The sequence below is a fragment of the Mustela erminea genome, chromosome 13 (genome assembly GCF_009829155.1).
Source record: "Mustela erminea isolate mMusErm1 chromosome 13, mMusErm1.Pri, whole genome shotgun sequence".
Lineage (NCBI taxonomy): Eukaryota > Metazoa > Chordata > Mammalia > Carnivora > Mustelidae > Mustela > Mustela erminea.
The window spans coordinates 59,375,086-59,391,942 of NC_045626.1; the positions used below are offsets into that span (position 1 = coordinate 59,375,086).

Consider the following 16,857-nt stretch of genomic DNA (forward strand, 5'->3'; position numbering starts at 1 on the left):
TGAAAACAAATGGCATTTGAGACCAAAGCACAGAAGGAGCCAACTGGGACCCCTGACCTCTGAGCTCCTGTCTAGGTAGGACCCGGCTCTGCTGTTCGTATGCCTGAAAAATGAGGGGCTGCTCCAACTGGCCAACCAAATACCACAGAGACCACCAGGCCACCATGCATGATCCTGTCAAGGAGTTCTGGTAATAAGGCTCAAGAGGCTAAAAGAAATCAAACGGACAGTGAAGTGGGAAATATCACTTAAAATTTAATTTTCAAGATAATCTAAGCTTTGCATGAGAGCCAGACCTAAAAATCATCTGGAACAATCTTCAACTTCACATTTTATTTGCATGGTTTTCTTCAGAAGCTATTGTCAGTACCTTAAGGGAAAAAAAAAAAATACTGGAGAAAATGTAATTTAAACATCTGTCTTAGGTAATTGGTTGATGGACAAATGGAAGTTCAGTGGGGCTTAAGTTCCATTTGGGGTATTCTTTCACAATTATGCTGTACAAACAAACATAAAAATCATTAACATTAACTGAAAATAGCCATTCACTGTGACTCCAGGTCTCATAGTGATCTTGATATATCATTTAGAGTTTCAGTTCAATACGGGAGTCTCAGCTCATGACATGGTAAGTGGTTTTTCCATTTAAGAGGTTTTTAGGTTTTTTTTTTTTTTAAGATTTTTATTTATTTATTTGACAGAGAGAGATACAGCGAAAAAGGGAACACAGCAGGGGGAGCAGGAGAGGGAGAAGCAGGCTTCCTGAGGAGCAGGGAGCCTGGGGGGGGGGGTTCGATCCCAGGACCCCAGGATCACGACCCGAGCCAAAGACAAACCCTCAATGACTAAGCCACCTATGCGTCCCCATTGTTTTGTTTTTTATTTTTTATTTTTTCACAGCAGAACAGACTTAATTGTTAAGTAGACAAAAAGAGTTTTACTAAAATAGAGTCTTTTCTGGTAAATTTTTCATAAACCCTGTCTTGAGAAGGACACCACAGAACCAAATTTGTTCTTCATGGTTAGCTCAGGGTAACCTGCATATAATGTTTACACAAGTGCTTTCACAGAATGACAAGCAGTAGGGACTTCTGTTTCTAGATCGGATGCTCACATTCATATTTAGGCATGGTGGTACCATGAGCTGTAAATTTGAGAAATTCTAGTTGGCTTTCTGCTTTCAGAATCAAATGCCAGGAAAGAAACTGGGCTTTGCTGCTTTGGGGATCTCATGCAGGGAAGGAGCCTCACAGACGTGTGACAGCACAGTCATTGAGCCTTACTTTAATGTCTCCTGTGACGCCGTGTGACCAAGTAGAGCCAGACCACAAAATCTGCCATTTTAGACATTGGTGTTTCCTTGGAGATGGAACTGACAGTCTGAGGTCTGAATATGTGGCCACCCAGAACTGGCCACGCGGTTGAGATACTTAGTCTTGGACTTTTGTGTACTTGGTACTTTATCAAAAAACCCACTAGTTCATTTCCTCAGCAACTATTCATCACGTGCCCCCATGTGAAAGACCACGTTCAGTGTCACAGGAACAGAGTTGAAAAAAAAAAAAATCAGCTAGGATGGCACAGAATATTTTACTTTGCTTCTAAAGCACCAGGGACGGCAAAGCTGCACCATCAATTACTTCAGGGAAAGCTAGGGGAACACCCGGCTAACTGTAAAAATTTTACTAATTTATAATAGTCTAAGATTACCAAGATATTACATTAAATTCTCACAATCACGGTTAAAAATTAACCTAGGCCTTCTTCATATGCCATATGAAAATATATCTGAATTCGGCCCACATGGCAGAGCTGTTTGGCAGATTCCTTGCCAACTCAAACATAACACAGCCAAAAGGAAACTCTGGTTTTTCCTCCATCGGCTCTGCTCTACCTCCATTTCAGTAAATGTGCACCACTCAGCCAGTCGCTCAAACTTGAAACCAAGGACTTTTCTTTAACTCTCCCTCTCACTCCCTACCACATTCCATATCAAATTCATCTGCCAGTCTTGCTGATTTTTCCTCCAGAACAGATTGTGAATGTCTGCCCCCTCACTGCTACTGTGGCCACGCTGGTCCCGCCCCCGCCATGACGGCCCCGTCCCATGCCAGCCCAGCCCCCTACCCCATGTAATCTCACCTTCTACTCTGGCCTCCTCGGATGGATTGTTTTCTTTCCATCGAGCTTATAATTGCCATGTAGTATTGTGCTAACAATACTACATGGCAATTATAAGCTCGATGGAAAGTTGGTTCTAGGTGCACAACATACTGATGTGATAGATGCATACATTGTGAAATATTTAGTGAAATATTTAGCGAAATATGTTGTTAACACCCATCACCTTGCGTGATGCAAATAAGACCTCACCACTCTCCTGCTCAAAACCCATTACACATTGAATAGCATCTAAATTCTTGGCCAGAGCCTACACAGCGCTGCTTTTCGGTGGGAGCCCAGCTCTGGGCGTCTCTCAATCCTTTCAGAGCCAGCCACTCTGCAACAGGCCAGCAGTCATGTACAGTTTTCTCTGCCCCAGGGACGCCTCCTGTGTTCCTGCCTATGCTCCATCCTTCACTTGGCTGGTTTTTCTTCCTGCATCAGAGATGCCTAGCCTGTCCCCCTAATGAAGGTGGCCTCTCCAGCATCTGTCTCCTGTCCTACAGAACCACCACATCTTCTTCACAGCACCAAACCCAATTAGTAACTCCATGGCTGTCACTTTCCTTGGGGATTCTCTGTCCCCCCTCACTGGGCTGCAAGCTGTATGAATTGATCTGAACAACATTAACTAGCCTGAAAAGATTTTATGTCCTTGAAAAAATAGGAGGCTTTTTATTGTCTTTAAGTAATAAAAGAAGCAAGGTTCTGCATACACATTTTTCAATGCCAAAGCTTCTCATACTATGCTATTTCTGAAGAATTTTAAATGACAATTATCACCCAAAATTTCAGCCAAGAAACCAACCCTTTGTAGTGTTTTTCTGTTTTCACTAGTTTCAGAGGTAGAATTTTGTGATCCATCACTAAATGAGTGTGTAACACCCAATTCTCATTACATCATGTGCCTGTCTTAATGCCCATCACCCAATTACCCCATCCCCCACCCACCTTCCCTACAGCAACCTTTGGTTTGTTTCCTAGAGTTTGGTATCTCTTAGTTTTCATCTTATTTTATTTTTCTTTATAGTGCTTTTATGTAAACAAATTCAACTAAGACATCAAGCCCCTGAATAGATCCATGGTTAAGTCCAGAGGTGTGATGGAAACGGAGACTGGAAGAAAATTTGCTCCTCCATTATGAGTCCGTTTTATATTTTCAAAATTCCAAAACAAGGGGAAAAAAATGTATCCAGGAATCAAGAAAAACCAGCCTTGCTTTTTAGGAGTCTCACAAAATTCCCTTTAGTTTTGGGACAACCTTTCCTTTATTATCTAGAGGTATCCCTTGGTACTCCTTGAGTTCAACTCCTCACCTTGTGATGAGAAAATGGAGTCATCAAGTAGGGACTTTGTCTAAGGTCAGACAACTGCTCCATGTAATTGGGAATGCCTGGTATCAGGTAGAAAGCTCTAGCATTTATTTAACTTCATCAAGTTTTACTTCCATTCTGGTTTCCAAAAGTGAAACAAAATGTCAGCTTAGCTTGCTCCCAAGGGAAGGGCTAAGAACTCTGGTCTTCTCTGGTCCGTGGTGAGGACCCAGGTTGTCCAGGCAGGGGTGGTTGTGTCCCCTTGTAGATTCTTGGCAAGACCTAGTCCAGGGCTGGGCATATTCAAGATGACTCATTGATTGGGACTGGAAAGTATGTCCATAACGATGAGCATTTAAAAAAAAAAAAGGTATTTCACTAAGTAATCACACTTTTTATTAACTTGGGTTTTGTTCTAGTTACTCTCCAAAATGCCCTGATACTTTTAGCAGGATTTCAGAGCCAATCTCAAACAGACCACTTCGTGGTGATAAAATCTTGCTTTGTAATTTTTTAATTGGTCCATCAGGATCTTGGCTAAGCTTACTTTTGTCTCCAAGAAAATGAATTTCACACATCATGATTTTTCAAATTATATTCTACTCTTAATTCTCAGATTTTATATGAGAAAAAAATTTTGTGAAGACTACTAGAATTTTTTAATTGGCCTAGTCACTTCTCGAAGCAGCCGATTTTAAAATTCTCGAACTTATACTATTTAATATTTTAATCTTCACAAAAGTGATATTCAACTTGTACTATTTTTATAATTTTTCCAACAATAATATTCAAGTTACCTGAATACCAGTCTGACCCAGAAAACAACTACTCAGAACTAATGCTGGTTTTATCACTAGGGCAGGGTTCTGGGGGTCTTCAGATAAGCCAGATGTAACCTTCCAGATGCTATCCATAAGGTGATCTCCTGATCCTGAAGGGGGTGTTGAGAGCTGGGATTTTAGGGTAGTGGAGGAAGGGCTCAGAGCTATGACTATTTATTAACCTGTTGGGTATATTTTAATATTCTATAATCCATTTGGATGCATAGGTGCATGTCAGCTGAGTATCAACCCAACCCTTTATTTTCACCATTACATCTTCAAGATATAAGATAAAATTCTCTCTTTCACACACACACACACACACACACATCAACAGCTGATTCTAATGATGACAATAATAATGAGAACTAACATTTCTGAGGGCCTGTCATGTGCCAGAGATACTCAATATTAATTATTTTATTTAATTTGAATAAACTTATGAAGTAAAAAAGCCTTTGTGAATGGCAGGAATTCAAAACTCCAATGAACATGGCAACAGACAGCCTTCAGTTCCAACACTGATTTTCAGGTCTCCAGTATGGTCTAAAGGACAGAGGACTACATTTGAAACAAAGCTCAGGGATCTTTTAAATAGGCCACAGAGATTTCTGCGAAGGAATCAATGACATTAACACCAGTACAAGCCATTCATTTCCGTGTCTGCAGACAGAAGGTAATAGCATCTGCCCATTATAGCCTTCCCTCACCTGGGAATAAAGACTCGTTGAATTTCAGCGCATACGCTCTTAGTACAAGGAGCTATTCTGGGACTGCCCTAGAGCAAGTGTAAATACTTCAGCCATTCTGGTTGGCATATGGACAAGGAATGGGAATTTCAGCTCCCGAGAACCTTCCAGTCAGGGATAGTGCTCAACTCACAGTCTAGGAAGATAAGGAATGAGGGTACAAGTAACCAGTGGCATCAGACACTCTTCTTCCAACTGACCAGATATGGACCATTAGTGAAATAATGATAGTTAATATGTGTTAAGTATCTGCTCTGAATCTGACACACTGTGTCACTGAATGCTCTCTACAGCACTGAGGTGGGCACTATTCTTTTTTTTTAAATTGAAGTATGATTGACATCCAATAGCCTATTAATTTCAGGTGTACATAATAGTGGTTCAATATTTTTAGGTGATAAAATGACCACCTCGTTAATCTAGTTACCATGACCATACAAAATTACTACAATATTATTGACTATATTCCCTATGTACATTACATCGCCATGATTTATTTACTTTATAACTGGAGTCTGTCTTTCAATTCTCTTCACCTAGTTCACCCACTATTAACCTCTTCTGCCTCTAGTAATCAACAGTTTCTTTCCTGTATCTATAAGTCTGTTTCTGTTTTGTTTGCTCAATTTGTTTTGTTTTGTCTTTTTAGATTCTACATATAAGTGAAATTACACAATATTTGTCTCTCTTTGTGTGACGTATTTCACTTAGTAAATGCCCTCTAAGTCCATCCATGTTGACGGGAATGACAAGATTCCATTTTTTTTTTATATAGCTGAGTAATATTTCAGTGTGTGTGTGTGTGTGTGTGTGTGTGTGCATGTATTTATATAAGCACACGCCATACCTTTATCCATTCTTCTAACAAGGGACATTTGGGTTGTTTCTGTATCTCAGCTAGCATAAATAATGCTGCAGTGAACATATAGGTGTATACATCTCTTCAAATTGGCGATTCTGTTTTGTTCAAACAAATCACCAGAAGTGAAATCGCTAAATTGTATGGTAGTTTTATTTTTAATTATTTGAGGAAACTTCACACTGTTTTCCATAGTGGCAGCACCAATTTACATTTTCACCAACAACGTATGAGGGATTACCACCAAGAATACTGTATCCAGCAAACTTATTGTTCAGAACTGAAGGAGACATAAGGAGCATTGGGTGTTTTACATACTGATGAATCATTGAACACTACATCAAAAACTAATGATGTACTCTATGTTGGCTAATTGAATATAATAAAAGATTTAAAAAATAGAGTTTCAGAGACAGGCAAAAGATAAAGGAGTTCATCAATACTAAAATGGCCTTACCAAAAAAAAAAAAAAAAAAATGTTAAAGGATGTTCTTTAAGCAGAAAAGAGAAGGCCATAACCAGAAATTTTTAAAAAGTACACAGAAGAAAAAAATCTCACTAGTATAGGCAAATATTATTTAAAAGGGAGTGTAAAGGGGATGAATCAGCTACATAAAAATTAGTATGAAAGTTAAAAGACAAAAATAGTAAAATCAACTATAACTATAATAAGTTGTTATAGGTTAAAAGATGCATAATAAGGGATGAACATAATAGAAAGATGTAAAACACGACATCAAAAACAAAATGGGGGAGGGGCAAAAATGTAATGCTTTCAGGATGCAGTCAAATTTAAGTGACTTTCAGCTTAAAATAAACTTTTATGTATATATACATAGAATATATATGAACCTTATGGTAACTACAAATAAAAACTTACAATAGAAACACACACAGAGGGGCGCCTGGGTGGCTCAGTGGATTAAGCCGCTGCCTTCGGCTCAGGTCATGATCTCAGTGTCCTGGGATCGAGCCCCGCATCGGGCTCTTTGCTCAGCGGGAGCCTGCTTCTCTCTCTCTCTCTGCCTGACTCTCCGCCTACTTGTGATTTCTCTCTCTGTCAAATAAATAAATAAAATTTAAAAAAAAAAAAAGAAACACACACAGAAAAGAAAGGAACCCAAACATAGCACTGAAGAACACCATCAAGCCGTCAGAGGAGAAACCAAAAGATGAAGAGAGGAGCAAAGACCTCCAAAATCAACCAGAAAAAATTAACAAGTAAGTACATACCTCCCAACAGTTACTTTAAATATAAATGGACTAATGTTCTAATCAAAAAACAGAAGGTGGATGAGTGGATAAAAAAATAAGACCCATTTACATGCTCCCTACAAGAGACTCACTTCAGATCTAGAGAAAGTGAAGGGACGGGAAAGATATTCCATGCAAATATAAATGAAAAGAAAGCCGGCATGACAATACTCATATCAGACAAAATCTACTTTAAAACAGAGATTATAACAAAAGACAAAGAAGGACATTACTTAATGATAAGGAGGCCAATCCAAGAGGAGGATATAAAGTTCATTAATATCTACATGCCCAACATAGAAGCACCTAAATATATAAGGCAAATATTAACAGACATAAAAGGAGAAATGTACAGTAATGTAATAATAGTAGGGGGCTTTTATACCTCACTTCCATCAGTGGATAGATCACCCAGACAGAAGATCAATAAAGAAACACTGGCTTTAAACGACACATTAGAACAGACAGACTTAATAGATATTTACAGAACATGCCATCCAAAAAAGCAGCAGAATATAATATTCTTGTCAAGGGCACAGGGAACATGTTCTGGGATAGAGCCCAGGTTAGACCCCAAAACAGTTCTCAATAAATTCAAGGTGGGTACTATTCTAACCTTCGTTTTACTAACGAGGAAACTAAGGCTTAGAGGCACGACATGACTTACCAAAGCCCCAAGATTACTCAGTGGCGGAGGCAGGATCTGATACTAAGTTCATGGGATTCTGAATCTAGACAATAGACCATTAGCGATTCTTCGGTCAACTCTGGCTAGCGATGCCCATCTCTTTCCTGCCAATCTCACGCAGATGTGGCACTGGCCCTGTGCAAGCCTTCTGCCTCGTATGTGTATTTAGAGTGGGATTAATGTCAAAGTCAGCATAATATTGACTTAGAAAACGGCTTATTTTGCCATGTCTTTTGACAGCACAACCTAGAAGATGCTGGAGGAGCAAATTTTATGACAAACGTCTGACTCCTGGAAACTGTCTCTAATGCCTAATGTCAAAATAACTGCATTTCACTGAGAAAGTCAGTCTCAAAACATAAACAATATAACAAGAGTCAGATGCAGAGAGCGCATGCCAGAAACGAAAACTTCTCTGCCCTGTGTGAACCCGCCGGGCTCAGGGATAAGCATCCCTCTCACAGCAGCGGCTTGGAGGAACTCAAAATAGGATTTAAAGCTGGCACAGGACTGAATAGGCTTGCGATCCTTAACATAAGTAAGTGCATAATCACTGACTCCAAAGAATGTGCAAAGCTGAGAAGTAATGGTTTTTCCCCAGCACCCTACCAAAAATACTATCTGCAGATTTTACTAGGTTGGGTTGTAACCCACCCCCTGAAAAACCTCACCTAACTTTGCACTGAGTTGAAACTGAAGGGAGGGAAAAGGTCACATTTGAAATTTGATCCTGTTTTTTTTAAAAACCCCAAACTTTGGAGGGGCTTATCAGTGACTTCCTCTCACAGGGCACTGTGCACGCGCATTTCCTAGGACACCCAGAGCTGACCTGTGTCTTTCAGTTCTGAGGTCATCCTCACCACCCCGCTCTCCTAAACTGTTTGAGTCAAAAGTTTCATTTCACTTGCTTCTGGGTCAGACAGGAACAGCATTCTTTTCTCTCTCAAGGAAGGGCTAGGAGAGAAGTAAGTTCTGTTTATTAAATTAAAGGTGCCATCATTTTAGGATTGTCTTCACCCAGTCTACCTGCTCTCCTGCCCACAAGCAGAACTGAAACAAACACCCAGGCTTCCACGTGCTTAAAAAATCTTCCCGCTTAAAAAAGAAACAAGATGGGCTCGGGAGGGAGACAAACCATAAGAGACTCTTAATCTCACAAAAGAAACTGAGGGTTGCTGTAGAGAGGTAGTGTAAGGAGAGGGTGGCTGGGTTATCTACATTGGGGAGGGTATGTGCTATGGTAAGTGCTGTGAAGTATGTAAGCCTGACGATTCATAGACCTGTATCCTTGGGGCTAATAATACATTATATGTTAATAAAAGAAAGAAAGAAAGAAATAAGAAGAAGGGAAAAAAAATCTTCCAGCTTCAAGTATCCGGCAGTCAGAATCCTCTTGAAACTGGGTATAGTGCATTCAGCAAATGGCTGGCTTCCTGATTGCCAAGCTGTGTTTTTTCATCAACACTAGACATGAGTCAGGACGTCGCTCAAGACCATCTGTATCCCACCGAGCAAAGGCAAGAGCTGCCCAGTTCGCCGCCACCAGCAAGCCACTTCACTGGAGAGAAGGAAATCTCGCATCACAGTGTGCAGAGGAGAAGAGGGCTGTTGACTCCTGCTAGAGGTGGACACAGGCACCATGCTCTGGAGAGGAAGGTTACAGGCTAACTGGCAGGTGGTAGAAACAATATCCAGGATCTCCAAGTGGATGGGAAGTCACTTTTGCCCCCTGAAAAATGTCCACAGAGGGCTAGGTAGTAAGATAATGATGAAAGGCTCAGTAGTCCACAGGATGGGAGGATGTGCAAAACAGGGACAGCACCACCTTGTAAACAAGCTGTCTCCAAAAACATGATGCTCGGGCTCTAAAAGTCCATGGGGTTCTCTCCTAATGAGCAGCATTAGCATCTGTACTCCAGATATCTGTTGAAGGGCAGAAATTCAAGATCTCTGCCAGTCCCTACCTATGTGTGCTAGCAAGAAGTCGGTGTCTGGAGGATGGCCTGGAAGCCAAGGCATGGCCCCAGCAGAGCTCTGGAACATCAGGGGACTGTTGGAACCACCTAGTGCTGGGCCCTCAGCCACACCAAAGGAGCAAACAAGAGGCTCAAGTGCAAAGTCAGCAGATCAGCCTAATGTGTCTGCAGCATAGAGAATCTTAGCCTGAAATAAACACAATCCTCAGTTCCCTGGGGAATCTATACATTTTATCTTGTGCAAAAGATACACCAGGAGGTAGTCCTGCTATTTTGTTTACTCAAGTGATTGTAAGAATGAGGGTCACAGCATCTCACATCTCATCCTGAGGATGAATAAGAATTTACTCCAGGGATGCCTGGGTGGCCCAGTCATTAGGCATCTGCCTTAGGCTCAGGTCATGATCCTAGGGTCTCCCTTCTCAGTGGGAAGCCTGGTTCTCCCTTTCCCACTCACCTTGTTTGTGTTTCCTCTCTCTCTGTCTCTCTGTCAAATAAATAAATAAAATCTTAAAAAAAAAAAAGAATTTACTCTATACCACAGTTTTAGGAATTGTTATACTTCTGAGAAGCCTAATGGTTTCCATAATAAAGTGTCTATATTCTTCACTCTTTCACTCTTTGACTTGGCTGCTAATGTGCTTGGTGTTTCCTAATGAACCCACCTTTGCTAAAGTCTGCAGAACCTGGATTTACCTTTTTTCCTATGCTATGTATTATGCTACCCATTATGCTATATATTCTTTATAAGCCATTTTACATCCTATTTGGAATAAAGTGGGATATAAATTTAAGAATCAAATATTTATATTTGATAAATATATGTAAATATATAAACATTTTGATAGTGCTGAAGGCACTATTAAAGGTTGCTTTCACCTGTGTAACCAATTATCCTATGGGATAAATTGGGAGAAAGTATCCCTAAAATCATAATAAAATGAATTACATTTATATCTTCTTGATGCTGAATTGTTCTAATACTGGGTAGGGATCTGCATATCAGACCAGGTTACTCCAGGGATCACTGTTACGTCCTACCCTTGAGTACAATGAATCAAGACACTGTATTCACAATGTAGGGAGGACAGACTTTACTCAAATCTAGGTATTTTGTGTTTGCAGTTGGAATATGTTTTTTTAAGAGTTAATTATTTATTTGTCAGAGAGAGAGAGAGAGCGCGCGCGTGTGAGCAAGAACATAGGGAGTGGGAGTGGCAGGCAGAGGGAGAGATGCAGGCTCCCCACTGAGCAAGGAGCCTGAAGCGGGGCTCAATGCCAGGACTCAGGGCTCAAGACCTGAGCTGAAGGCAGATGCTTAACCCACTGAGTCACCCAGGCATCCCTGTAACTGGAACTTTTAAAAAAATATATGATGGGCCTCTAACTCATAGAACAAGATAGTCTCATAGAAAATCATTTTGTGGGGTGCCTGGGTGGCTCAGTGGGTTAAGCCGCTGCCTTCGGCTCAGTCATGATCTCGGGGTCCTGGGATTGAGTCCCGCATCAGGCTCTCTGCTCAGCAGGGAGCCTGCTTCCCTCTCTCTCTCTCTGCCTGCCTCTCCATCTACTTGTGGTTTCTCTCTGTCAAATAAATAAATAAATAATCTTAAAAAAAAAAAGAAAATCATTTTGTAACACCTCTCACAGCTAACTTATATATTTATCGCAACAATCCATCATTTCAGCTTGAAAGGAGGTAGCCTAGAAAACATCTAACAAATACAGGTGGATTAAAAGCAGAAATGAAAATTTGTACTGATAATTTATCCATTTAAAAATAAGCTAAACTATACAACTCAATCACCCAAACCCAAATAATCCAGTTAAAAATAGGCAGAAGACGTGAACATTCCAAAGAAGACATCCAGATGCCCAACAGACACATGAAAAGATGCTCAACATCACTCATCATCAGGGAAATAAATTCAAATCAAAACTACAATGAGATATCACCTTGCACCTGTCAGAATGACTAAAATCAACAACACAAGAAACAACAGATGCTGGCGAGGATGCAGAGAAAGGGGAATCCCTCCCATGTTATTAGTGGGAATGCAAGCTGGTGCAGCCACTCTGGAAAACAGTGTGGCGAGGTTCCTCAAAAAGTTAAAAATAGAGCTATCTTATGATCCAGTAATTCCACTATTGTGTATTTACCCAAAAAAAATGAAAACACTAATTTGAACAGATACACCCATCTCTAGATTTCTTGTAGCATTATTTACAATGGCCAAGCAGTCCAAGTGTCCATCAACTGGAAAATAGATAAAGAAGATGTAGTATAGATACACAGTAGAGTGCTATTCAGCCATAAAAAAGAAATCTTGCCATTTGCAACGACACAGATGGAATAAGAGTATAATGCTAAGCGAGATAAAATCAGTCAGAGAAAGACAAATACCAGATGATTTCACTCATATGTGGAACTTAAGAAACAAAACAAATGAGCAAAGGAGGAGGAGGAGAGAGAAACAGAGAGAGAGAGAAGTCAAGAAAAAGACTCCTAACCATAGAGAATGATGTGATGGTTACCAGAGGGGCAAGGGTGTGGGGTTGGGTGAAATGGGATAGGAAAAAAGAAAAAAGAAAAAGAAAGTGAAGCTAAACTACAGAGCAATTATTGAGCTCTCACTCTGTCTCCTATGAAAAAGGTTCGAATAAAAGGGAAATACAATCTAGTTGGAGGCACAAGTCACACTTATCAGACTATCCCCATCAACTGGAGACATGTGAGGAGCCCTCAACTGTGAGGTTCAGACGTTAGGTCCTATAGGGGTTCAGAAGAGAAAGCTTGTTATAGATCGGAAGGAGAGGGGAATTTCACGCACACATAGAAGATGACATCCTTTCACCACTTCCTCAAGGACCCTCGGAGCTTCCAGCCCTGCCTTCAGAGAATACCTCCTGGCCGACAGACACAGGTGAAACCATGGGCAGGCACACTGGCAGTCTGCCAGAGAAGGCATCCTACCTGAAGAAAGACAAAGTAGTGAAGCCTGAAAACCTTGTTGGGATTTCTTCCAGGACCCTAACTCCCTGTGGAAGCACCTGAGAGGCTCTGGAAATAATCGGTTTCCCTTCTGATTTCTCAGGTGGGATCTGATGTGCAAAATTCTCTGACTTTTCCAACCAAGTAGGATTATTAAACATTTAAATAATTCTGGCAGACCAACTTTCTTTCCATGTTTGAGTTTTCCCAAATTAAACAAACAAACAAACAAACAAACAAAACAATTCTGGTCCAAATAAGAACCTGAATGTCTCTCTACCACACACACGCATGCACGCACATGCACCTGGACATCTAAGTCAAGTAAAACAAGCGAGAAAACAAGACGGATGGTATCACACTTGGTTTTTTTTGTTGTTGTCTCAGACACTATCAAAGATCCTCAGCACAACTTAAGAGAACTTTAGCAATATTAGAGCCTGTGTAACTTTTCTCTTCCCCAGATCCCAGGCACCGGAATCACTATAAAATAGCATAGCCATAAACATCATACCATCTATTCACATAGAGTTCATCAGATTGTATTTGGACAATGTAAACTCCCTGCAAGGAAAAGCCATAATCCTTCAAGCTACCTGGCTGAGCAATATTGTTTCTTTCTTTTTTTTTTTTTTTAAAGATTTTTTTTTTTTTTTCTACACAGAGAGAGAGAGATCAGAAGTAGGCAGAGAGGCAGGCAGAGAGAGAGGGGGAAGCAGGCTCCCTGCTGAGCAGAGAGCCCGATGTGGGGCTCGATGCCAGGACCCTGGGATCATGACCTGACCAAGCAGAGGCTTAAGCCATTGAGCCACCCAGGAGCCTGGCAATATTGTTTCTAAGTTGTTATCTCCTCCCTAGTTTTTAACCAAGACTTACTCAATGACAGGAAATTACAAAGTAACCATTTACCACACCAAGTGTAAATCAGCCATTTATTTGAGAATCTCCATCCATTCCAGAAGTGTTAGGTCCAATCCAATTTCTCTTCATCACTTGTCATTTTTCAACATGCCTGGGAGTCTGGGAGATTGTGCTCCTTAGGCAAATTTCCTGCAAATGTCTAGGCACGTAGGCACCCAGCCTGTCCTTGCAAAGCAGTGGTGGTCAGCAAAGAGCACTGGGTTAGAAATCAGGAGTGTAGCTTCCTGTGTGGATTTCACCTCTCGCTTTCTTTGCGGCTTTATATAAATGGTGCAACTTCTTTATATTTCAAACTCTTCATTGGTAAAATGCAAAAGAGAGGGAAAAAAACAAAAAAAAAAAAGAAAAGGAAAGGGAAAAGGAACAGGAAAAGTAAAAGAAAGGAGAAGAAAAGGAAGGAAAGGAAAAGAAAAGGAGAGAACACAAAAAGGAAAAATGGCTCCATGCAAATCGTAAGTGTGGCTATGAGGGACAATTAGATCAAAAATTACAAAGGGCTATGCTTCATTTTCCCAATTTTTCAGTTTTTCCATTTCTTTGAGATTGTAGCCTTGAAACCACGGTAGCTTTGACTAGAAGTAGATGGGGAGGTGTTGAATGCATCCTTAAACAAAATAAGTGACCCAGGGACACAGTTTATAGAGTTTCTAATTTACAAAATAGTCTTAACCAAACTCACACTGTCTGTAGGATCCCACGAAACTGAAGAGGAAAGAAAAGGAAGGAAATCAAGGGAAGGGGGGAAAGGAGGTATCCTAGCACAACTAAGGGGAATGAAGCAGGAATCCCATGTGTTCACACCATCTGATCCCCACTCCAAAAACCCATGGATACTGTCCCCTTGAACAATGAGTAGGTGACAGCAGTGAACTCTCTGCAGAATTTAACACCCAAACGCTGACTTGACTTTTTCAGACAAATGGAACATTCTATAGGCAGAAAGGAAAAACAGCTGTGCCAAGTTCCATAACATGCTAGAGACATCATCTTAACAGAGTTCTTCTAAAGCCAAGCTGCTCTGGGCGAAGTTTTTGTTACGCTCTGCTTTCTGGCTTTATGTTACAGAACTGTTCTCCTACAGCACCATTCTCCTTTCAAACATGCGGACAAATGCTGAGCCAAATTCTCCTGACTTTCTCATTCTCCCCTTTCTTCTCATCCCCTTGACTGAAATGACCCACTTAAGTTGGATCTATTTTAAATAGACACATATGTACACACATGCACACAGGTACAAACACACACAGAGATGCATGTACTCACAGAGTCACACATGCACACACACATACACATGCAAAGACACAAAAACGCATGCACATGCAAACACACATGTATACACACTTTCTTTCCCTTTCCATCACTACCCTCAGGCTTAAAAATTAGCAAAAACGACCTTCAACACTGGATAGGTTAAGATTTCCCCCAAGGACTTTTTTTTTTCCCTGATGCTTTCCTATGAATAGGAAATAGCACTGTATTAACCTCCCCAATCCCCTCAGCTCCCTACAGACACATAAATGGGATCATACTTTTTAACCCAGAGCTGTATAGTTAAAAACAGCCTTTAGATAAACAGTAGCCCAGAAAAACACAGACACAACATTTCACAGGTGACATGGGGACCTGCTTTCACTTTTTAGGAGAAGCCATAAAAAACATATAGATCTGTTATGGACCAAACGTGGTCTGAAAGAGGGATGAAATATTAATTCTGTCCAAGTAAAATCAGGACTTTTAGTAGATCTCCTCATCATCCAGGACAAGCCCACCCTCTTTAGTTACATAACAGTAAATGTTAGTTATCTGTGTGATTATTCTCACTATTGACGCAATGCGACGTCATTTAACATGATTTCCAAGTAGAATCTCAGAATTAGATGGTAAATTCCTTGAGTTTCAATACACTGGGTTCTCTATACTTCTCTGTATCTTCCATCCTAACTTTAAAAATCTCCAATAAATATCTCGGAGATAATGAATATGCCGATGAGAACATAATGAGAACATAACTGTCATCTTCACTGTTGATAAAATAATTGCATCGCATGTCTGCCATATAATGAAATTAGTTCCATAAGTGGATATTTCGCTGCTATTCTTGAATGACAGCACAGAAGGATATGGCTGGAAATGCTTCGTAATGTGCTGGGTTCTATCATTCTTACAGAAAATACAATCTACTGTCACCTATGTACCTACTCATAAAGGTTACTTTCTGCTTTTGTCCTTAGGGCAGTGTACTTCCCTTTCTGAAATCTCTTCTCGGGCTCTTTGGTCCCCAGCCCCCTAGTTAGCCTCAATTTGGAGGGAATGATTATATTTTGGTTTCATCATTAAGTCAGTTCTTGAATTAGTGCTACTTTTCTTGCTAGTAAGTTTGATTTTCATGAAGCTGTGTTCTGCTCGTCACCTTTCCAAAAACATTCTAGTTTTTCCTTGCAATTTAAAGTCAAATAATACTCAGTATACAGTATTACTGAAAATTATCTTTATTTTTCCAGAGGAAAGTATAAATGAAGCCAATTAAATGGGATTATTGGGAATTGTCCCAAAAGACTGGGAAAACCAGCCATTGGGGAACGGTTTTGGGCAACGTGGCGCCCTCTTGTGGAAACAGAATCCTCTCTCTGACGGGACACTTGTTCAGAGCCCAGAGTGTTCTGCTGTCTACTTGAAAATGTCACAGTAAGGAGAGAGAGTCAGCTACTGTGACTTTGACAGACCGTGGCAGGTGGGAAAACTGAAGAAAATTCTAGAACATGACTCGTCAAGTGGTTTGCATTCCACTAAACTGTTCTAATCATTGCCTCCAAACTCTCTGGGGGTAACAAGCCAGGGGAACCCTGAACAGTGATATGTGCCCCAAAATATGCACACTTGGGAGTTCACAGGAGCTGCTAAGGGCATGAGATTACGTGACTCACAAGTTGCCCAGATTTAATCCCAGGGCTCTGGATGAAAAGAACGAACAATCCAATACCAAGTTCGGGAGCTTTGGAAGGTCCACACCCTAGAAGAGGCGAGAGCTGGGCAGCATGGCCCTGAGCTCATGAATGGACAAAGCCATGATTGCAAAGCAGAAACAGTACTAGAGAATCCATCCCGTCCTGCAGACAGCCAC

At 40.7% G+C, this 16,857-nt stretch overlaps 1 protein-coding gene across 4 annotated transcripts in view; it reads right to left on the bottom strand.

Moving 5' to 3' along the window:
• PIEZO2 (piezo type mechanosensitive ion channel component 2) overlaps window positions 1–16,857 on the bottom strand; it is a 451,560-nt gene that overhangs the window by 330,219 nt on the left and 104,484 nt on the right. The window lies entirely within an intron of this gene.